At 46.5% G+C, this 24,594-nt stretch overlaps 1 pseudogene across 1 annotated transcript in view; it reads right to left on the bottom strand.

The window, feature by feature from the left end:
* Positions 1-24,594, bottom strand: part of LOC147120995 (glutaminyl-peptide cyclotransferase-like) — a 39,512-nt pseudogene that overhangs the window by 9,232 nt on the left and 5,686 nt on the right. Inside the window, exons 3-6 of the transcript XR_015075370.1 lie at positions 21,542-21,823; positions 12,986-13,159; positions 1,490-1,589; positions 745-861 (exon numbers count right to left, since the gene is read on the bottom strand). The product of XR_015075370.1 is annotated as a glutaminyl-peptide cyclotransferase-like (transcript). The remainder of the gene's footprint in view (positions 1-744; positions 862-1,489; positions 1,590-12,985; positions 13,160-21,541; positions 21,824-24,594) is intronic.

Raw genomic sequence — 24,594 nt, 5'->3', positions numbered from 1 at the left:
ACCGGCTTCCTGTTAATTGGCCGGCAAGCCCACAGGGCGGGCTTAACAAGGTCAATCAAGGTAAAATCAGGTCTGGGAGCAGCACTAGAAGCTGGAAACCACCTGACCCGCACCCAACCCACCTCCATCAATAAAATCGCGGCCTCAGAGTAGGTGGGAGAAATAACTAATGTTGATATGCCACCCAGTTTTTTCCCTTTCACAACTGGTAGACAGAAAGCTGATGTTTATCCTTAGCACAGGTGAAAAAGTCACCCCTCACCAATGAGCATGATTCTGTTGCAGTAAAGTGACTGGGATGTGAAAGTGGAGTGCACCATGGGCAAGCACTTAACATAATATACAACACAATGTTGGACATGAACAAATGCAGGACAAAGCTAATGTTGTAGATCATTTAAAAAAAAGAGCAGAACAGGAAAGAAAAGGATAAAAACACTGCACTGGTGTAGAATTAGGCTGTAACCAATGAATCTAGATAACAGATATTAGAAAGGCAATTCTATTTACGGTATATGACAAAGTGAAGAAGTATAAAACAATTGGGAAGTATTATAGAATCTTATAGCACAGAAAGAGGCCATTCGGCCCATCATGCCTGTACCGGCTCTTTGAAAGAGCTATCCAATTAGTCCCACTGCTCTGTAAATAGAGGTACAGAGTACAAAAGCAAGGAAGTTATGCTATGATTTCGTTACACATAACAGGAGAAAAACTTCCTCATTGTGACATGTTACAACATACCTCTTTGCAAAAATGGTGTATGGTCATCGTCAATATGCCCTGCTCGCATTTTGGTCCAGAAATATTTCACCTCGTTGGGATGGTTGCCCAGTACACCCAGTCGATGCAGACGCCGTTCTGTTGGACAACATTAAGCAAGTTGGTTTGGTTGCATTTTATAGATGACCCAGTATGTTTTTCTTCAAATGTCAGTACATTTGCCACTTTATCCTAGTGCAATCGCAGCATCGAGATCTGTGTACTGTTAGGTTTTCGAGGAGCAGGAGTGATCTACAAGAATGACACCAGTACCATATTTATACCAGAATTCCGGTCTGTGAATGGAATCGAATCATCTACTGGTGGAGTTGCTAGGTTCATACTCTGGGCAAATGCCTTCCAATAAACTAGTTTTTTATGTGCTTTCCCATTATTTAGGAAGGCCGCTACTTTTGTTTTCACTATTCCTTAGAGACTTCAGGCCTGTTTGAAATTTCAATGGCCATCATGTGAGAGCTGGAAAATTAATTAAGAAAATCCGGAAGAAAGGAAAAACTTCCATACCCAGTCTGGTTCAGTGTCCCAGCTGAAGGAGAAAAAATGAAAGGGAGCAAACTCTTGGGGGGCAGCAATTACGGGGTACATATAATTCAGAAGGAAAGAGCAAAGGAAACAAAATGTAAGACAACAAAAGAAAAGTTGTGACATATAATATCCACAAAATGTATAACAATCTACATAGCATATTTCTGTTAGTTTTAGTTACCCAATAGCTGTAGTCTTTTATGCCATCGAGCTGTATTTGGAAAATAACTTGGAAATCTTGGATCTGATGCACCAATTAAATCCAATAACACGAATAGGTCCTAGGAGGAATGTAAGTAGTTTGTTAAATTAGAACATTAGCAAATTAACTGGTTAATCAATTACCTCATCTCCCAGTGACTGCTGGTGAGCTGTGTGGTTCAGCTGTGGCTCAGCTGGCAGTACTCACACCTCTGAGTCAGAAGGTTGTGGGTTCACAGTACTACACCAGAGACTTGAGCACGAAAATCTAGGTGGACACTCCAATGCAGTACTGAAGGAAGTGCTGCACTGTTGGAGGTGGCATCATTTGGATGAGACGGTAAACCAAGCTCTCTCGGGTGGACGTAAAAGATCCCATGGCACTATTTCGAAGAAGAGCAGGGGAGTTATCCCCAGTGTCCTGGCCAATATTTATCCCTCAATCAGCATCACTAAAAAAAGATTATCTGGTCACTATCACATTGTTGTTTGTGGGAGCTGGCTGTGTGCAAGTTGGCTGCCATGTTTCCTGCATTACAACAGTGACTACACTTCAAAAGTACTTCATTGGCTGTAAAGCACTTTGGGACATCCTGAGGTCGTGAAAGGTGCTATATCTTTCTTTCTGACCAAATAGATCTTTTAGGATTAATAAAGGAGTCCCATCAGGCATAAATTCTATCACTAACATGTTTATGGCTTCGTAAGTTGTGTTAACCTCATTAATATCCCTACATTAGTACATTTGAAATTTGTTTGTTTATTTGTCAAGCTACCAAACTGTATTAATAAAGATTGATTTATCAAAGATAGGCAGTTTCAAATTAAATTAATGTGGGTTTTCTAAAATCGACATTGTTATTTTCAAGGTTTTTAAGATGGAGTAGTAACTTGTATTTTGTTGTGGGAAATAGTTATTGACTGATTTTGCAATAGGCTTACCTGGTACTGGCTAGAATAATAGTAATTGATTATTGGTTTAAACTAGGTACCTGATGACAAGATCGTTTAAGGTAATTAGGACTCCTTCAGCATCCAGATTCCTCTGATTTAATCCAACTAAGACTTTATAGGTAAAAAGCGGGATGAGGTCCTAAAAGCGGAATATAGGGAGTTAGGAGGTAAATTAAAAAATAGGACCTCAAAGGTAGTAATCTCAGGATTGCTACCAGTGCCACGTGCTAGTCAGAGTAGAAATAGAAGGATACTTCAGATGAATACATGGCTAGAGGAATGGTGCAAGGGGGAGGGATTCAAATTCCTGGGACATTGGAAGCGGTTCTGGGGGAGGTGGAACCAGTTCAAACCGGACGGTTTGCACCTGGGCAGGGCCGGGACCGATGTCCTAGGGGGAGTGTTTGCTAGTGCTCTGGGGGAGGGTTTAAACTAAAATGGCAGGGGGTTGGGAACCTGAGCAAGGGGACAGAGGAAAGGGAAACGAGGGTAAAAGCAAAAGATAGGAAGGAGAAAAACAAAAGTGGCAGTCAGAGAAATCAACGGTTTAAATCAAACATGGCCACAGTAAATAATAATTCTAATAGGTGTAAGAGCGTTAAAAAAACAAGCCTGAAGGCTTTGTGTCTCAATGCGAGGAGCATTTGTAATAAGGTGGATGAATTAGCTGCGCAAATAGAGGTAAACGAATATGATTTGATTGGGATTACGGAAACATAGCTCCAGGGTGGCCAAGGCTGGGAACTCAACATCCAGGGGTACTCAATATTCAGGAAAGATAGGCAAAAAGGAAAGGGAGGTGGGGTAGCATTGCTGGTAAAAGAAGGGATTAACACAATTGTAAGGAAGGATATTAGCTCTGATGATGTGGAATCCGTATGGGTAGCACTGAGAAATACCAAGGGGCAGAAAACGTTAGTGGGAGTGGTATATCGACCTCCAAACAGTAATGTGGAGGTTGGGGATGGCATTAAAAGAGAAATTAGAGAAGCGTGCAATAAGGGCACAGCAGTCATCATGGGTGACTTTAATCTACATATAGATTGGGCTAACCAAATCAGTAACAATACTGTGGAGGAGGAATTCCTGGAGTGTTTAAGGGATGGTTTCCTGGACCAATATGTCGAGGAACCAACCAGAGATCAGGCCATCTTAGACTGGGTATTATGTAACGAGAAAGGATTAATTAGCAATCTTGTTGTATGAGGCCCCTTGGGTCGGAGCGATCATAATATGATCTAATTCTTCATTAAGATGGAGAATGAAGTAGTCGACTCAGAGACTAGGGTCCTAAATTTAAATAAAGGAAACTACAATGGTCTGAGGCGCGAGCTGGGTAGGATTCATTGGGGAATGTTACTCAAAGGGTTGACGGTGGATAGGCAATGGCAAACATTCAAAGACCGCATGGATGAACTACAGAATTTGTTCATCCCAGTTTGGCATAAAAATAAAACAAAAAAGGTGACTCAACCGTGGCTAACAAGGGAAATTAGGGATAGCATAAGATCCAAGGAGAAGACATATAAATTGGCCAGAAAAAGCAGTAAACTTGAGGATTGGGAGCAGTTTAGGATTCAACAAAGGAGGACAAAGGGATTAATTAAGAAAGGGAAAATAGAATATGAGAGTAAGCTATCAGGGAACATAAAAACTGACTGTAAAAGCTTTTATAGATATGTGAAGAGAAAAAGATTGGTGAAGTCAAGCGTAGGTCCCTTGCAGTCAGAATCTGGGGAATTTATAATGGGGAACAAAGAAATGGCTGACCAATTAAATACATATTTTGGTTCTGTCTTCACAAAGGAGGACACAAATAACCTCCCAGTGATGTTGGGGAACATAGGGTCTGATGAAAGGGAGGAACTGAAAGAAATCAGTATTTGTAGGGAAATGGTGTTAGGGAAATTGATGGGATTGAAAGCCGATAAATCCCCAGGGCCTGATAATCTACATCCTAGGGTACTTAAGGAAGTGGCCCTAGAAATAGTTGATGCTTTGCTGATCATCTTCCAGCATTCGATGGAATCTGGAACAGTACCCATGGATTGGAGGGTAGCTACTATTACCCCACTATTCAAAAAAAGGTGGTAGAGAGAAAATGGGGAATTACAGACCAGTAAGCCTAACATCGGTAGTGGGGAAAATGCTAGAGTCCATTATAAAAGATGTAATAGCAGAGCACTTGGAAAACAGTGACAGGATCAGATAAAGTCAACAATGATTTACAAAAGTTAAATCGTGCTTGACTAATCTACTAGAATTTTTTGAGGATGTAACTGGTAAAATAGATAAGGGAGAACCAGTGGATGTGGTGTATTTGGATTTTCAGAAGGCTTTCGATAAGGTCCCACATAAGAGATTAGCGTGTAAAGTTAAGGCACATGGGATTGGGGGCAAGGTATTGACTTGGATAGAGAACTGGTTGGCAGACAGAAAGCAAAGAGTTGGAATAAACGGGTCTTTTTTCGAGTGGCAGGCAGTGACTATTGGGGTACCGCAGGGATCGGTCCTTGGGCCCCAGCTATTCACAATATATATTAATGATCTAGACAAGGGAACTAGATGTAATATCTCCAAATTTGCAGACGACACAAAGCTGGGTGGGCGTGTGTGCTGTGAGGAGGATGCCAAGAAACTCCAGTATGATTTGGACAGGTTGGGTGATTGGGCAACAGCATGGCAGATGCAATATAACGTGGATAAATGCAAGGTTATCCACTTTGGTGTCAAAAACAGGAAGGCAGATTATTATCTGAATGGCAATAGATTGGGAGAAGGGAGAAGTGCAACGAGACCTGGGTGTCCTTATGCACCAGTCGCTAAAGGTAAGCATGCAGGTGCAGCAGGCGGTTAAGAAGGCAAATGGCATGTTGGCCTTCGTAGCGAGAGGGTTTGAGTACAGGAACAAGGATGTCTTGCTGCAGTTGTACAGGGCCTTGGTGAGACCGCATCTGGAATATTGTGTGCAGTTTTGGTCGCCTTATCTGAGGAAGGATGTTCTTGCCATGGAAGGAGTTCAGCGAAGATTCACCAGGCTGATACCTGGGATGGCAGGAATGACGTATGAGGAGAGATTGGGTCGATTGGGCTTGTACTCGCTGGAGTTTAGAAGAATGAGAGCGGATCTCATTGAAACTTATATAACTCTGACAGGACTGGACAGACTAGATGCAGGAAGGATGTTCCCGATGGTCGGGGAGTCCAGAACCAGGGGTCACAGTCTAAGGATAAGGGGTAGGCCATTTAGGACAGAAATTAGGAGGAATTTCTTCACCCAGAGAGTGGTGAACCTGTGGAATTCTCTACAACAGAAGGCAGTAGAGGGCAATACATTAAATATATTCAAGAAGGAGTTGGATATATTTCTTAAGGCTAAAGGGATCAAGGGGTATGGGGAGAAAGCAGGGACCGGTTACTGAATTTGGATGATCAGCCATGATCACATTGAATGGCCGAGCAGGCTCGCGGGGCCGAATGGCCTACTCCTGCTACTATCTTCTATGTTTCTATGTTAATAGGCAACTGCTTTTTTCTGGAAACCTAAAGGACCTGCACTCAGAGTCAGTAAGAACAGCATCAGTCCCAATTTTTTGGAAGTAATCAGGGAGGGGCAGATGACTGACTATCCGTTCTTGATGTTCATTATTATAAGTCATAAAGGGAAATAAAATATCACATAGCCAATTTATTTGTTTTTCTTTAAAGTACCTCCATCTTCCACAAGGGTAGAGTCACATCTTCAACAGAATAAGACTTCTGTGTGTGCTTAAGCACCTTGGGATGTTTTACTGTGTTAAAGGCGCTATATAAATAAATTGTTGTTTGCATATCAGTCGGGAATTCATTAAAAAAAATATTTTTGTCATCTGGCACATACTTCACCATTGGCCAAATGTCCCTTCCTCCTTTATCGGCTGACAGTATTCTACATTTATAGTGTTAAATATCACAACCCTGCACAGTGCAACTTTCTTCCTAAGCTCCTATCTTCTACATCTCTTCTCACCTTTAAAACTCTCCTCAAAACTGACCCTTTGGACTGTGTCTTCTGTCACCTTCTCTAACCTTTTCCTCATTCCTGCTTGGTATCTGACCTGCCCTTTGTGAAATGCCTTGGGGGCATTACCCAAGTTAAGGATACATTATAAGTGTGACTAAAATGTTTGGATATTACCTGTGAAAACTCTGATAATCTAACTATGTATGTACATACAGCTGGGGATGGAAAATAATTGCAATGTTAACTCATTTTACCTTGCGGCAAATCCATATAACCTGCCGATTAGAAAATCCCACCCAATAGCTTTCAGCTTTCCAATACATATACTGTGGCGGAGACCACATAGGGACAGTAACACAATTCACTATGTATAGCCAATGTTGTTATCGCTCCACGTTATGTACGGAACTTGTTTGGGTTATCGGGGCAGGGCCCCTTTAAGAGTCGTCGATTGTGTGATGACGTCATAGCCCTGCGACGAGGCCGAGTCCCTCAGTCAATGCGGAGAGTTAATAAAGCTAACACGCGTTTTTCTTTGCTGCTATGAAAGTCTTGCAGTCTGTTTATTTCCAGCGACTCCTACATTGGTGACCTCGTTTCTCTTTTGGACGTTTCCAAAGACTTTATCCGAGATGGCGACGAACGCCGTTTCTCTCAAATTACCGGAGTTTTGGGAACGGCAGGCTGCCGCTTGGTTCGCCCAGGCCAAGGCTCAGTTTGCACTCCGGGACATCACCGCGGACGACATGAAGTATTATTATGTCGTCTCTGCTCTCGGCAGCTCCACCGCGGCCAGAGTCGTGAGCCTGCTCGAGGACCCCCTGGAGCACCACAAATTTGCGACACTGAGAACGCACCTCCTAGAGACTTTTGGACTAACTGAACCCGAGCGCGCACGCCAGCTTCTCTCTCTACCCGGGCTTGGCGACTCCAAGCCCTCAGAACTGATGGACCACATGTTAACCCTCCTGGGCAAGCACAAGCCGTGTTTCCTCTTCAGAGAACTGTTCCTACAACAGCTGCCAGGGCAGGTACGGTCGGCTTTAGCCAACTCTCATATTAGTGATTTCCACGCCCTGGCCAAGGAGGCCGACAAATTTTTCTCCGCCGGGCAACAGTATTGCGCAGTCGTGCGGGGCCCTGCCCACAGCCCAACAGCGGCAGCCCCCAAGCATTTGCTTCTACCACGCGCAGCTCGGCCCCAACGCTAAGAAGTGCTGGCCCCTGTGCAGCTTTACCGCGTCGGGAAACGCGAAGGCCCACTCATTAGCTGCCATGGCTGTCGGACGTTCAGGTAGTCTGTTATTCATTACGGACACTGACTCTGGACGTCGTTTCCTCTGCGACACGGGTGCCCAGGTGAGCGTCCTGCCCGCGTCAACCGTAGACATACAGGGGGGGAACCACGGCCCCGCCCTCGAAGCTGCCAACGGCAGTTCCATCCGTACTTTCGGGAAACGGAGCATGTCGCTGTGTTTTGGCGGGCAGCGTTTCGCTTGGGACTTTGTTACAGCGAAAGTGTCCACCCCCCTTCTCGGCGCTGACTTCCTCTGCGCCAATGGCCTTTTGGTGGACGTCAAGAACCGATGTCTCATCAACGCTAAGACTTTCAGTTCGCTCCCGTGTTCGCTCAGTGGTTCTGGCACGACGAAGTTGTCCAGCACACTCTCGGCCTCCGACGAGTTTTCCCGCCTCCTCGCTGGGTTCCCAGACCTCACGAAGCCCACTTTCTCATCCGCCGCCACCAAACATGGGGTAGAGCACCACATCCCGACCACCGGTCCGCCTGTCTACGCCCACGCTCGGCGCCTCGACCCGGGGAAACTCGCCATTGCTAAAGCCGAGTTCGACACGATGGAGCGCCTCGGTATCATTCGCCGGTCGAACAGTCCGTGGGCCTCGCCCCTCCACATTGCACTGAAACCAGGCGGCGGTTGGCGCCCGTGCGGCGATTACCGGCGCCTCAACGACGCTACGACCCCCGACCCCTGCCCGATTCCACACATGCAGGACTTTTCCGCCCGCCTGGCCGGGAAAGTTGTTTTCTCTAAAGTGGACCTCGTTCGGGGTTACCACCAGGTCCCCGTTCGGCCGCAGGACGTCCCGAAAACCGCGGTGATCACCCCGTCCGGGCTGTTCAAATTCCTCCGCATGCCATTCGGTCTCAAAAACGCCGCTCAGGCTTTTCAACGCCTAATGGACACCGTGTTACGGGACCTGCCATTCCTGTTCGTCTACATGGACGACATGCTCATCGTCAGTGCCTCCAGGACGGCGCATGTGTCCCACCTCCGGACTCTCTTCGAACGCCTCAGCCAGCACTGCCCAATCGTCAATCCGGCCAAGTGCCAGTTCGGGCTGTCCTCGATCGACTTTCTCGGGCACCGCATCATGAAGGACGGGGCGGTGCCACTGCCGTCGAAAGTGGAGGCCATGAAAGATTTTCCGCGACCCCTCACCGTGAGGGCCCTGCAGGAGTTTTTGGGCATGGTGAACTTTTATCATCGCTTCGTTCCCCGGGCAGCCCAGCTTATGTGGCCCCTTTACGAGGCCCTCAAAGGCAAGCTCGCTGTCGACTGGTCTGAGGAGATGGCCAATTCTTTCATGGACACGAAAAGGGCCCTGGCTAACGCGACCATGCTGGCGCATCCGTTGCCCAATGCGCCGATCGCTCTCACCACTGACGCTTCGGACTATGCTGTCGGCGCCATCCACGAACAGTGGGTCAACGGCACCTGGCAGCCGCTCGCTTTCTTCAGCCGGCAGCTGCGCCCCAACGAGCGGAAGTACAGCACCTTCGATCGCGAGCTTCTCGGCCTCTACCTCGCCATCCGACACTTCCATTTCCTGCTGGAGGCCCGCCCGTTCACGGCGTTCGTGGACCACAAGCCGTTGACCTTCGCTATGGCCAAAGTTTCCGAGCCGTGGTCGGCCCGTCAGCAGCACCAGCTTTCCTTCGTCTCCGAGTTCACGATGGACATCCAGCATGTGGCTGGGAAAAACAACCCCGTCGCCGACTGTCTCTCCCGGGCCATCGCCAGCGCCGTACACCTCGGCATCGACTACACCCACATGGCGGCCGACCAGGCCTCCGACCCGGACGTCCAGGCCTACAGGACGGCTGTCACAGGCCTTCAGTTAGCGGACGTCGCGTTTGACGATGCCGGCACCACGCTCCTGTGCGACGTCTCAACTGGGCAGCCACGCCCCGTCGTGCCCGACAGGTGGAGACGGCAGGTTTTCGACGCCGTCCATAGCCTTTCCCACCCGGGCAGGAAGCCGTCACAGAAGCTGGTGGCGGCTAAGTTCGTCTGGCACGGGCTCAAGAAGGACATTCGCGACTGGGCCAATACCTGCGTGGTATGCCAGCGCTCGAAAGTGCATCGCCATACTAAGGCCCCGTTGGCGCCTTTCGCGGTGCCCGAGAGGCGGTTCGACCATGTTAACGTGGACCTGGTGGGGCCCCTGCCGCCCTCCCGCGGGTTCACCCACCTCGTCACGATGGTCGACAGAGCCACCCGATGGCCGGAAGCCTTCCCGCTGTCATCAACAACGTCCGCCGATGTGGCTCGGGCGTTCATCAACACTTGGGTCGCCCGGTTCGGCGCCCCATCTGACGTCTCCTCCGACCGGGGGCCCCAGTTCACGTCGGAGCTCTGGAACGCTGTCGCCCAAGGCCTCGGGTTGAGACTCCACCGCACCACCGCATATCACCCTCAGGCTAACGGGCTGTGCGAACGGTTTCATCGCTCCATGAAGGCCGCGCTCTGGGTCAGCCTCCGGGACGACAGTTGGATCGACAGACTCCCGTGGGTCATGCTGGGACTCTGGACCGCCCCCAAGGAGGACCTCCAGTCTTCGTCCGCCAAGCTTGTCTACGGGCAGCAGCTGCGGGTTCCCGGGGATTTCGTCCCCAACGCCACGGACCCTTGGTCCGCAGCCCGTCAGCGGTTCGCCCTCCTGGACAACGCCAAGGTTTTCACGCCGGTGCCCATGTCGCAGCACGGTCTCCCTCAGTCCCACGTTCCGCCCGACCTTCGTGCGGCGGAGTACGTTTTCATCCGCCACGACGCCCACCGGGGACACCTCCACCCACCCTACGACGGACCATTCCACGTCCTGGAAGCCGGGGACAAGGCCTTCGTGGTGGATGTCGGCGGTAAGCCGGACTACATTTCCGTGAACCGTCTTAAGCTGGCCCACCTGGATCTGGACCGACCCGTTGGGTTGGCTCAGCCCCCGCGGCGGGGCCGACCTCCAGCTTCTGCACCCTCAGTCCACCACCGAGCGCCCGGGGATCCTCCTGCAACCCTCCCGGTCCCCGCCCCGGACTTAAGGAGCCGTTTTGGCCGTGTGATCCGGGCTCCTCAACGACTGACGTTGCCAGTTCTAGTGAATTCTGGGGGGATGTATGTGGCGGAGACCACAAAGGGACAGTAACACAATTCACTATGTATAGCCAATGTTGTTATCGCTCCATGTTATGTACGGAACTTGGTTGGGTTATCGGGACAGGGTCCCTTTAAGAGTCGTCGATTGTGTGATGACGTCATAGCCCTGCGACGAGACCGAGTCCCTCAGTCGATGTGGAGAGTTAATAAAGCTAACACGTGTTTTTCTTTGCTGCTATGAAAGTCTCGCTGTCTGTTTATTTCCAGCGACTCCTACAATACTACCATAAAGAGGGAATTTTACTATAGGGAGTAACTAAATGGATCAGTGTACCCCATCTCTAAATATATAACTTGGTTTTCTCTAATCGTTTCTCTAATAATGCCACTTCCCAGAGGACCATTGCTTACATCTGTTTTAGTAGAACACATAAGCAGGAGTAACATAAGCCAAAGGAAAGTTTTCTGGACACCATTTGTAACAATGGGATTCTTATGTTTACAGACCAATTACAAAATAACATGGATGAAAAACATAATAACCGTTCCAATTTCACACTAATAATACGAACACACAAACAACGACGGACAGGTAAAGACCCTCTGGTCCGTCCAGCCTGTCCCACACAATTGCAATACCTTGTGTATCACAATATATACGCTTCCCACCCCACCCGAAACCATGGGATCTCCTGGGAAGAGGCAAAAAAAGCAGATAAAAACCCAGGCAAATTTGAGGGGAAAAAGTCTCAGAAATTCCTCTTCAGCCCAGCTAGGTGATCGAAACTAGTCCAGGCGATCACTCTGGCCCTGGATTCCCTACCTTTTGTAAGAAGTGATGTCTGCCCCAACTGTCAACTGGAACACAATCTATTTCCTTCAATAAGATCACCCCCAAGTCTACACTTATCTAAAGTGTAGTGTCCCAACTCTTTTAGCTTATCTTGATAACTAACATGCTTTTTTACTGGGAATTAGTCTTGTGGCCCTCCTCTGCACCATTTCCAAAGCCTTAATATTACCCACCATGTGAGGAGACCAAAACTGGACACAATATTCCAAGTAAGGCCTGACCAAGGTCTTGTACAAGGACAAAATACTTTGCCTCGTTTTGACTTATGATCAATTGACCTATGAATGTACCCCAACACCCTATTTACTCTAGCTATCGCTTCATGGCATTGCTCATGTATCTTTAGAGAGGTATGCACTAGAATGCCCAAATCTCTTTCTATCTCCAACTTCTTTAATGCTTTTCCCTGAAGGGTGTAAGAATGTTGAGCATTTTCCCTGCCCACATGCATAACACTGCACTTATCCTAGTTAAACATAATTTGCCAGTCATAAGCCCAATCTCCCATCACATTAAGATCCGCCTGAAGCAGACGAGCATAGTCCTAAAACTAGCACAGATCTTAGCATAATTCTCAAATTTGCAGATCATGCCCCCAACACCTACATCCAGATCATCATTAAAAATAGTAATACAGAAACTCCAACCTCACACTGCCATTAAACAGTCACTCCAACCTCATACTTTTAATGCAGGCACTCCAATCTTGCACCACCATTAAATCAAGCAACTCCAACCTTACGCTACTAATAACACAGGCACTGCAACCTCATGCTATCATTAATCAATCAACTCCAACCTCACCTAGCCATTAACCAGACAATCCAGCCTCACCTAACCATTAACCGTACACTCCAATCTTACCTAGCTATTAACCAGACACTCCAAACTCACCTAGCTATTAACTAGACACTACAAACTTACCTAGCTATTAACTGGATACTGTAAACTCACCTAGCTATTAACTGACAGTTCAGTCTCACACTGCCATTAGCCAGGTATGCTGACCTCATATTGTCCTTAACTAGACACTCTGACCTCATATCGCCATTAATCAACTTTACAATGCCATTAATGCAGGTAGTCCAACTTCATATTGCTATTAACATGCATAGAAAATAGATTTATTGGATCTTTATGAACACTACTTTAATCTATGATTGAGAAAAGCTGCATTATTATTCTTCAATGTTTTATTGAAGTATACCTTGCCTACTGTCATGATGACAATCACATCTTGTATTTTTTCCTGTCTCAAAGGTGGTCAGTACTTACAATTCCATGCAGCTGGCTGGTATTAGTTGCACCAGGTGGATGTGCAATCTTCGCCATCTTCTGCGCCAAATGTCGAGAACCGTAAAGTGAGTCATTCTCAGACCAATATTGAAATGCTTCTTGTCCATCAAAAAAAATGAGCTGCAGGGTAAGATCTGGTCTGTCACTAATATCCTAAACAAAAGAGAGAAATAATTTAACTGTAAGCCTATAGAAATATATCCACACTAAAAATGGAATATCTAGATAAGTGACTGAATAAAATGATATATCTGCTGAGACATTTTTAAACATTAAAACTCAGTTAAATGTTGGAACAAAGAAAATACATGTAGATCACACTTAAGCAAAGTAACACCAGTCTGGGCTAGTCCCGAAATCCTAACACTTTGGAATGTACAGTTGCAGATGCTATTATAAAATGGGCCTACCTACTTGAATCACTATTTTCATGATGTTACCAATTTAAACACCAGACAGTATGACCAATAATTAAACCTGCTGTTGAGTCAGTTTCCTGGGAGAAGCCTCCTTTTGTCCTATTGTGTGAGACATACTATGATGATAATTCATTTGCATGGCACAGTTTTAAATCTTCATGCTCTGCTGGTTTAGAGGAAATCTTTCAAGTGTTTGGCCCTTTATGATGTTTGAACCCATGACCATGGCATTATCATAGAACCACACTCTAAATAACTGCATGTATTATGCTGGTTTTATGGTGGTTATTTACTGCACAAATTAAATGCCACCACTTTGAAGTATCTCGGGCAATTTTGCGTAATTGTTTATTGCACTACCCATGCATGCTACTAACTTGTATCAATTTTATTTCTTCATTGTGCCCATCATCCAGTGCATGTTTATTTATTTCTCAAGATACTGGTTAAAACCTGCCCTGTGTGGCCTTACAGTTTATCTGCAGGTAGCTCTGTTTAGTTTGTGTTGTGTAACTGGTTTAGAGTTTGTAGGAGCATAGATTGTTAAAACAAGTTAGTTGATGATAAAAGAAATAAAGAACTTGCATTTATGTAACACTTTCCCCATCCTCAGAACATCTTACAGTCCTTCACAACCAAATGATTACTTTTGACTGGAGTCACTTTTTTTTAAACCATTTGTTAGGATGTGGACATCATTGGCAAGCATTTATTGCCCATCCATAATTGCCCTTGAGAAGGTGGTGGTGGGTCTTCTTCTTGAACCGCTGCAGTCCTTTGTGGTGATGGTACTCACACACTGCTGTTAGGTAGGGAGTTCCAGGATTTTGACCCATCAACGATGAAGGAAATATGATATATGTTCAAGTCAGGATGGTGTGTGACATGGAGGGGACCTTGGAGGTAATGTTCCCATTGCACCTGCTGTCCTTGTCCTTCTAGGTGGTGGAGGTCGTGGGTTTTAGAGGTGCTGCTGAAGAGGCCTTGGCCACGAGCTGCAGTGCATCCTGTAGATATGATACATGGCAGCCACAGTGTGCCAGTAGTGGAGGGAGTGATGTTTTTTAAGCTAGTGAATGGGGTGCCAATCAAGCGAGGCAGCAGACGTTTAAGATGGTGGATGGGCTGCTGATCAAGCGGATTCCTTTGTCCTGAATGGTGTCGACCTTCTTGAGTGTTGTTGCAACAGAAGCCATCCAGGCAAGTGGATAATATTCCATCATGTTCCTGACTTGTGCCTTGTAGGTGTCAGGAGGTGAGCCAGTCGCCGCAGAATATTCAGCTTCTGACCTACTCTAGTAGCCATGGCATTTATGTGGCTGCTCCAATTGAGTTTGTGGTCAATGGTGACCCCCAGGATGTTGATGGTGGAGGACTTGGTGATGGAAATACCCTTGAATGTCAAGAGGGGGTGGCTTGTGTTGTGTCCGTGTATAATAAGACACAGACTGCAGGAGAACGGTAGAACAGGTGTTTACTCAACGTGGCTCACAGTGGAACTGATCTGTACAGATTACTACTCAGGGCTATATACAGGTGTGGTTACTGCCGGTACTGCAGTATACATGAGCTGTAAAAGATAGTTCGCCCCTTAAAGGTATATACATTACAATTCCTCCCCTTTTAGATTAACAGTACCATAACACTCATTTAACAATTAAATATCAAACTAATTACAATTAACACTTTTAACATGCAACATTAGCTGAAAATAGTCTATTTATATATTCAGTCTTTGGGGAGGCTTCCTGATCCTTTCTGGATAGCGCCTTTCCCGAGTGTCTTGCTCTTGGTGCGGAGGCGATTCTGGCCCCCTGTCGTCGGTTGGTTCATCAGCTTCCGATGCTACTGTTTCTGGGGTAGATGCGATCTGTACGTCGGGTTCATCACCAGGTACGTATGGGCGAGGCATGGGGTTGACTTGTTCCTGTGACTCTAGGATCTGGTCAGCATGGCGTCTCACGATGCTCTCCCCAACGTCCACTGTGTACATTAGTGGGCCCTGCCGTGTGCATATCGTTCCTGTCTGCCATTTTTCTGTTCGGTAGTCGCGGGCCAAGACTGGTTGCCCTACATTGAAGCTCCTTGTTGACTTCTCATGGATGTGCTGGAATTGGTTACTCTCAACATCTCTTCGTACGTTTGCTCTGAGCAAATCCAGGCGAGATCTTAACCTTCGGTTAAAGAACATCATGGCTGGGGCCTGGTTGGTGACTGCATGTGTCGCATTCCGGTAGACGAACAGGAAATTGTCCACCTTGTGCTGCAGCGGAATGTTGTCATTGTACATAGCCTTTATTGCCTTCTTAAAGGTTTGTACGAACCTCTCAGCCAATCCATTTGTGGCTGGATGATACGGGGCGGATGTGTAATGCCTTACCCCATTCTTTTTCAAGAACCTCTGGAATTCTTCGGACACAAACTGTGGTCCGTTGTCGGAGCAAATCTGTTCTGGCAAACCATTCCTGGCAAAAATGGTCCGTAGGACTGCAATAGTTTTCTCCGTGGTGGCGGAGGACGTTTTGATGACCTCAGGCCATTTCGAGTGCGCATCCACGGCTATTAAAAACATTGAGTCCATGAATGGACCAGCAAAATCAATATGCACCCGTTGCCATGGAGATGAGGGCCACTCCCATGGGTGTAGAGGGGCCTGTGGTGGTGCATTTTGGACTTTCTGGCATCCTGAGCAGCTCTTGGTCAGGTCCTCGATTTGTTTATCGATTCCCGGCCACCACACATAAGCCCTGGCTAGGCTTTTCATTTTTACCCCTCCCAGATGACCTTCATGAAGCTCATTGAGCACTCTATCCCTTAACTTGGGTGGAATTACCACTCGGGATCCACACATCAAGGTCCCCCGGCACACTGACAGCTGTTCTCTCCTTGTCGAGAATGCTGGCAACAGTGAGTCGCCATGTGCTGGCCATCCCTTCACCGTCAAATCATATACCCGAGACAGTGTCGGGTCATTTCGGGTTTCCTTTTCGATACAAGCGTTAGTTACCGGTAGGTATTCAACTATAGTCGAATGGAATATTTCGACAGGATCCACTGCTGGTGCTTCCTCCGCAGTAGGCAGTGGCAGGCGCGATAGCCCATCAGCATTTCCATGCTGTTTCGTGCCCTTATATTCAATCTCATAGTGGTGCGCCCCTAGAAAAAGTGACCATCTCTGTAGTCGTTGCGCAGTCATCACCGGAACGCCCTTCTTCGGATTAAAAATGGAGACAAGAGGCTGGTGATCCGTCAGCAAGGTGAATTTCTGCCCGTGCAGATAGTGATTGAACTTTTTCACTCCCCACACTAAGCTGAGGGCCTCCCTGTCAATCTGGGCGTAGTTACGCTCGGCTGAGGTTAGTGATCGTCACGCAAAGGCTATTGGCCTCTCTGAGCCGTCCGCGAATTTGTGCGACAGCACCGCTCCAATGCCGTAGGGTGACGCACAACCGAATTGATAATGCTGGGTTGTAATGGGCCAATACCTCTTTTGATGTGATTAGTGTTTTGCTCTTATGGAAAGCTCGTCTACATTCGTCACTCCAGTTCCATGGCACCCCAGTTTGCAGCAGGGTGTTCAGTGGGTGTAGTATTGTAGACAAATTTGGCAAGAACTTATGGTAGTAGTTTACCAGCCCGAGGAACGACCTCAGTTGTGAAACATTTTCCGGTGCTGGAGCCTTGACTACTGCCTCAATCTTCTCTGGGGACTTATGTAACCCCTCTTTATCGATAATGTGGCCACAATACGAGATCTGTTTTCTAAAAAACTCGCATTTGGGGCGGTTAGCTCGGAGCCCATATTCCTGCAATCTAGTGAGCACCTGCTCCAGGTTGGCAAGGTGATCACTGTCATTTTTGCCCGTGACCAGGATGTCGTCCAAATAACACTGGGTCCCTGGGATCCCTTGCAGGCATTGTTCCATTGCCCTCTGCCAAATAGCCGGAGCTGATGCTACCCCGAATACCAGCCGGTTGTATTGGTCGAGACCTTTATGGGTGTTGATTGTGAGGTATTTTTTTGATGCTTCTTCTACCTCCATTTGCAGATACGCCTGGGCCAGATCAATCTTAGTGAAGCGTTTCCCTCCAGATAGCGAGGCGAAAATATCTTCAATCCGCGGAAGTGGATATTGTACGGTGTGAAGGACCGGGTTCACTGTTACCTTAAAGTCCCCACAGATGCGAACCTTCCTTGGTTCCCCAGGCGTGCTGCTCAATGACTTTTTCATCACAGGGACGATGGGTGTAGCCCACTCGCTCCAATCTACCTTGGACAGTACACCTGAACGTTCCAGACTCTCCAGCTCTGCTTTGACGGCTGGGCGGATCGCATAAGGTACCGGTCTGGCCTTAAAAAATTTTGGCCTTGCGTTTTCTTCAATTTTAATCGTCGCTGTCATGCCTTTTAGTGTTCCGAGTCCTTGCTGGAACACTTCTTTCACGTCAGTTAGGATCTTTGACAGTCGCCCAGGTGTGACGTCATCATCCTTTTTGTCAGCCAGTATGGAATGCCAATCCAGTTGTATTTTCCGGATCCATTCACGTCCCAGTAATGGTGGTCCTCCATCTTGTAATACATACAGGTCTAGTTTTGGTGTTTCCTTACTGTTATATATAATGGTCACCCTTATTTTTCCTTTGGGGTAGACTTTTTGCCCCGTGTACGTCTTCAAAATAATTTTTGTGTCTCTCAAGGGTATGTGTTAGAATAGCCGCTCGTAGTCCTGTCGGTTTATGACTGCTAGGGCTGATCCTGTGTCCAATTCCATCTTTACCTGGACTCCTGCTATCTTGAGAGTGACCCAAATGGTTCGGTGATCCTCCGTTGTGATCACATTATGTAGTTTCAGACAACTCAGTACCCTGCTTTCGGAGTAGTTATCACTCTTTTGTTCGTCTGAACTATTCTCCGTCATCTTATGTACCTTCTTGTACTTTTCTTTGGTAGGTTTCTTATTGCTGATTTTCTTTCCCGACCTGCAGACACGTGCTATGTGTCCTACTTTTCCACACTGTCTGCACACTTTGTCTTTGAACCAGCAATCATTCTGGTCGTGTGTTGTTCTGCCGCAGCGATAGCGCTTCTCTGTTCCATATGACATTTCGTTTGTGCCATATTCTTGCGGTCTCTGTTGTATCTCTGCAGCGCCCTGTGCTGCTGCTTCATATGATACCGCAACGCTGAAAGCCTTTTCCAGCGTAAGGTCCTTTTCAGATAAAAGCCATTTCTGGGTTCCTTCACTTTGAAGCCCACACACAAATTTGTCCCTTAAGGTATCTGCCAGTCCCGCTCCAAACTGGCAGTGTTTCGATAGTTTGCACAGTTCTGTTAAATAATCAGCATTGCTTTCATCCTTATGCTGTTTGTGAAACTTGAATCTTTCTGCTATCAGCAGCGGTGTGGGGTTTAAATGTTCCTGTAGTATCGTTACTATGTCTTCAAAACTCTTTTCCATTGGCTTCGTTGGGGTTACTAGATTTCGTAATAAACCATACGTCTTTGCACCCATTAAATTTAACAATACCGACGCTTTCTTGTCATCTGACACCTCATTTGCCTTGCAGTATATCTCTATTCGTTCGACATATGTAGTCCAATCTTCGACTTCATTGTCAAATGCGGTGATACTGCCACTCTTCGGCATTTTGGGTGTGGTTTAAAATGGCGTCTCCCGCGCTTTCCTTCCTCCCCTGCTGCTGCCAACGCCGCTCCCGGCGGTTCTCGTGGCAATGGCGGCGGCCTGTAGGTTTCGCGCGCTTCTCCTGCGCTGCTGCCAACGCCGCTCTCGGCGGTCCTCGTGGCAATGGCGGCGCCTCGCGGGTTTCTGCGCGTCTCTCTCTCCCTCTCTTCAACGCTGCTTGGCCCCTGAACACCGGCTGCGCCCTGTGCGCTCTGCCCTCTCTCTCTCTCTCCCCCGTCGACGCTGCTCGGCCCTTTGCTGTGCCGCTCGGTCGGGCTCTAGACCGCCGCTGTCCGGGAAGGGTCTGCGCACTACCTGTTGCCAGCCCGTTTCGCTGGACCACCTCGAATGGAAAGCCAAGCCTGGCTCTCGACAGCCTCCCCCGCAATTCTCGAGTCTCTGCTGGATGACTGGGCGGTTGCCCGTGGTCGACACCCGAGTCTCTGGCCTTGACCTCCAATCCACTGATCTCCAGGAATGAATCCCCAGGAGGTGATGCAGAGTTGCAGGTAGGTTCGAACTTGCCTTGTCGCCAATGTTGTGTCCGTGTATAATAAGACACAGACTGCAGGAGAACGGTACAACAGGTGTTTACTCAACGTGGCTCACATTGGAACTGATCTGTACAGATTGCTACTCAGGGCTATATACAGGTATGGTCACTGCCGGTATTGCAGTATACATGAGCTGTAAAAGATAGTTCCCCTCTTAAAGGTATATACATTACAGTTTGGCTCCCTCTTGTTGGAGATAGTCATTGCCTGACACTTGTGTGGCGTGAATGTTACTTGCCACTTATCATCCAAAGCCTGGATGTTATGTATGTTTTGCTGCATGTAAGTTGTAACCTCACAGTCAATTCTGCACACAACAAGGTCCCATAATTGCAGTGGGATAAGTAACCAGATAAGCTGTTTTAGTGGTGTTGGTTGAGCGATTATTGTTGGTCATCTTCTTCTTAGGCAGTCCCTCGGAACCGAGGATGACTTGCTTCCACATTAAAAATGAGTTTGCAGGTGACTGATGAGTCCAATGCGGGACCTATAGTCTCTGTCACAGGTGGGGCAGACGGTGGTTGAAGGGGCGGGTGGGTGGGGTGCTTGGGTTGACGTGCGCTCCTTGTGCTGCCTGCGCTTGGCTTCCGCTTACTCCCGGCGAAGAGATTCGAGGTGTTCGGCGCCTTCCCGGATGCTTCTCCTCCACTTTGTGCGGTCTTGAGCCAGGGATTCCCAGGTGTCGGTGGGGATGTTACACTTTTTCAAGGAGGCTTTGAGGATGTCCTTGAAGCGTTTCCTCTGCCCACCTGGGGCTCTCTTGCCGTGCCGGAGCTCCAAGTAGAGCGCTTGTTTTGGGAGTCTTGTATCGGGCATGCGGACAATGTGACCCGTCCATCGGAGCTGATTGAGCGTAGTCAAAGCTTCGACGCTGGGGATGTTGGCCTAAGCAAGAACACTGACGTCGGTGCGCCTATCAGCAGGAGAACTCCCCTTCAAATAGCGTCATGGGATCTTTACGTCGTTCATGAGCAGGGAGACAGGGCCATGGTTTAACATCTCATCTGAAAGATAGCACCTCCAGCAGTGTAGTACTGGAGTGTCAGCCTAAATTATTTGCTCAAGCCCTGGACTGAGGCTGTTACTTGTAATCTCTGACTTGGAGTCAAAAGTGCTACCACTGAACTGTGCTGATTCTACAATGGCCTTATCCCTGCATATTTGTCCAAAAATATCCCACATAAAGTAAATCAATACATCATGTTGTGGTCTTAACTCAATTATTTAGGTTGTGTTTATCATATGTTTGTTAATGCTTTGTTGTCAAATACATCAGTGGGTAGTTTTTGCAAAGGATTAATATCTGGTTAAAATTATGGCATATACTTTTATTACAGATGGTAGATTACTACAGATATCATCAATATTTTTTATTGACTGTGGGTGTTGGTATACTTTAGTGTGTCTCCATTCCTCATCTTTTTAGCATCTTGTCTTGACAGGCCATGGTGTTAACAGGTTGAATTAATGCACAGACAGCCTAGGCACATCTGAGGGGCACCACAGGAAGAGCAATCCCATTTGAAATCCCCTCCTCCTAAATATCTGTATTAGTTTGATCAGTGGCAGCAGTGAGTTCTTCTATAGCTTCTGTAAAACTTCACCAGTACCACTGTGAAGTCTGAAACATCAATATATTAATCATCCTTCACATGAACACCTTCTAGCAGAGAATGTGAAAATGCAGTAAAAATGTGAATCTTCCTAAAAATATTAATCGACAAGATACATTAATGTTTAGATTAACATCTCAACAATCTCTTCTAGATGGCTTGATACAAGCGTGAGATGTCAAATAACCCAGATTTTTATGTGATAATTTACCAGGTTAATTAGTTACAATGCCTGTGCTGTGATGTATCATATATTAAGGAGTACCTTCATCGCAAGTAGCTGATTGTCCAGTGTACGAGCCAATTCCAACAACATGGCACATGGTACAGCAGAATCTGTGGCACCCACGTACGCTCTGTTATACCACCACTTGTTGAAGTATTTTGAGTCATGGTGACAAGCCAGCACCAGCCTTCGCTTGGCTAAGGGATTCAGAGTACTAATGATATTTGAAAATGTGACTGTTCCAAAGGGTATTGCCTCCTGGAAAGTGTCCTCTTTAGTTACCTAGCCAGCCTGGAGTTCACGTAACCGATTCATGATGTGCTGTGGAGAAAAACAATTTAACAAGGGTTAATTCTCACAGATGTTGAAAAAGTAGCAAGGTAAAAGGCATCTTAATTGAAATTACTATTGACTTTTTTTCTTAAGAGGCACAGTAACATTATAGGAACATAGGAACAGGAGTAGGCCATTCAACCCCTTGCGCCTGTTCTGCTATTCAATGCAATAATGGCTATTTTGTATCCTAACTCGATTTACCCTCCTTGGCTCCATATCCCTTAATATCCTTGGATGGCAAAAATCTATTGATCTCAGATATATAATTATTAATTCTACCACCCTTTGCATGGTAACTTCTCTCCTAAATGGCCTGGCTCTAATTTTAAGGTTCTGTCCCCTTGTCCTGGACTCGCCCATCATAAGAACATAAGAATTAGGAGCAGGAGTAGGCCATTGGCCCCTCAAGTCTGCTCTGCCATTCACTAAGAGCATGGCTGATCTTCGACCTCAACTCCACTTTCCTGCCCGATCCCCATATCCTTTGATTCCCCCTAGAATCCAAAAATCTATCTATCTTAGCCTTAAATATGGTGAACGACTCAGCATCCACAGCCCTTTGGGGTAGAGAATTCCAAAGATTCACAACCCTCTGGGTGAAGAAATTCCTCCTCATCTGAGCCTTAAATGGCCAACCTCTTATCCTGAGACTATGCCCCCTAGTACTAGACTCTCCAGCCAGGGGAAACAACCTCTCAGCATCTACCCTGTCAATCCCCCTCAGAATCTTGTATGTTTTAATGAGATCACCCCTCATTCTTCTAAACTCCAGAGAGTGTAGGCCCAATCTACTCAATCTCTCCTCATAGGACAACCTTCTCATCCCAAGGATCAATCTAGTGAACCTTCGGTGCACCGCCTCTAAGGCATGTATGTCCTTTCTCAGATAAAGAGACCAAAACTGTGCACAGTACTCCAGGTGTGGTCTCGCCAAAGCCCTGTACAATTGTAATAAGACTTCCTTAATCTTGTACTCCAACCTCCTTGCAATAAAGGCCAACGTGCCATTTGCCTTCCTAATTGCTTGCTGTACCTGCATGCTAACTTCCTGTGTTTCTTGTACGAGGACACCTAAATCTCTCTGAACACCAACATTTAATAGTTTCTCACCATTTAAAAAATATTCTGTTTTTCTATTCTTCCTACCAAAGAGAATAACCTCACATTTCCCCACATTATTCTCCATCTGCCACCTTATTGCCCACTCACTTAACCTGTCTATATTCCTTTGCAGGCTCTTTGTGTCCTCCTCACAGCTTACTTTCCCGGCTAGCTTTGTATCGTCAGCAAACTTGGATACATTGCACTCTGTCCCTTCATCTAAGTCATTAATATAAATTGTAAATAGCTGAGGCCCAAGCACTGATCCTTGTGGTACCCCACTAGTTACAGCCTGCCAACCAGAAAATGACCCGTTTATCCCTACTCTCTGTTTTCTGTCTATTAACCAATCCTCTATTCATGCTAATATATTATCCCCAACCCCATGAGCTAATATCTTGCATAGCAACCTTTTAAGTGGCACCTTATCGAATGCCTTTTGGAAATCCAAATATACTACATCTACCTGTTCCCCTTTATCTACCCTGCTAGTTACATCCTCAAAAAAGTCTCATAATACACCAGCGGAAACTGTTTCTCTCTTATCAAAATCCTAAAAACCTCAATTAAATCATTCCTTAACCTTCTATATTCCAGGGAATACAAGCCTAGTTTATGTAATCTCTCCTCATAATTTAACCCTTGGAGCCCTGGTAACATTCTGGTGAAGGTTTCAATCCACCATATATGATTTCATGTGTTCAGTTCTATGGAGGTCCCAACCTAAGGGCAGGGACTGATGAGATGAAAGCAAAATTTAAAGGGGATTTGTCCTTGGGCCACTTTCCTGCCTCTGCTAGTAGTCTTCTACAACTCAGAGTGACATTTGCAGAGGTTCAGGAGAATGTCACCTGCCCTCACTTCAATTCATAGACAGGGAGACAGTAGAGGGAATTACGCCTTTGTAAAGGTGATTGGTATGCTTTGAAACCTCACCTGTCCAAAGGAAACTGTTATTTTTAATTAATATTATTTTAATACTCAAAATGTCACTCTAGGAGAATAGCAGGGAAAATTAATTATTTGAATCACAGAACCAGTGATTTTACCCAACTATTCTAGTTAGGACATATATTTAATTTAAACTCCTAAGAACATTTTATTATCAGATAGAAATCCTGTGAGCTTTACAGATTCATAGAATCATAGAAATTTACAGCACAAAAGGGGGCCATTCGGCCCATCTTGTCCGTGCCAGCCGACAAAGAGCTATCCACCCTAATCCCACTTTCCAGCACTTGGTCCGTAGCCTTGTAGGTTATTGCACTTGAAGTGCATATCCAAGTACTTTTTAAATGTGATGAGGGTCTCTGCCTCTACCACCCTTTCTGGCAGTGAGTTCCAGACCCCCACCACATTCAAATTGATCCCTTTCTATTGTCTGAATAAAAAATTGAAAAATAATTTCACTGTGCAGATTCTTTCCTTTGGCATTTACCAGCTGTAAGTTCACAAGTGTCACTAATATATCTGTACCTGTGATCTTACCTTGCCCCTGCTTATTGTAGCACCAGAGCATGGAGTTCTGCTGTAAAACAGGAAGGCCCTCCAGTTCGAAGAGGAACATAGTAACAGGAGTAGGCCGTTGAGCCCTTTGAACCTGCTCCACCATTCAGGTAGATCATGGCTGATCTGTATCTCAACTCCATTTGCTC

The sequence above is a fragment of the Somniosus microcephalus genome, chromosome 3 (genome assembly GCF_052327205.1).
Source record: "Somniosus microcephalus isolate GS21.2 chromosome 3, FLI_Smic_1.0, whole genome shotgun sequence".
Classification (NCBI taxonomy): domain Eukaryota; kingdom Metazoa; phylum Chordata; class Chondrichthyes; order Squaliformes; family Somniosidae; genus Somniosus; species Somniosus microcephalus.
This window is presented reverse-complemented; position numbering and strand designations above follow the sequence as displayed.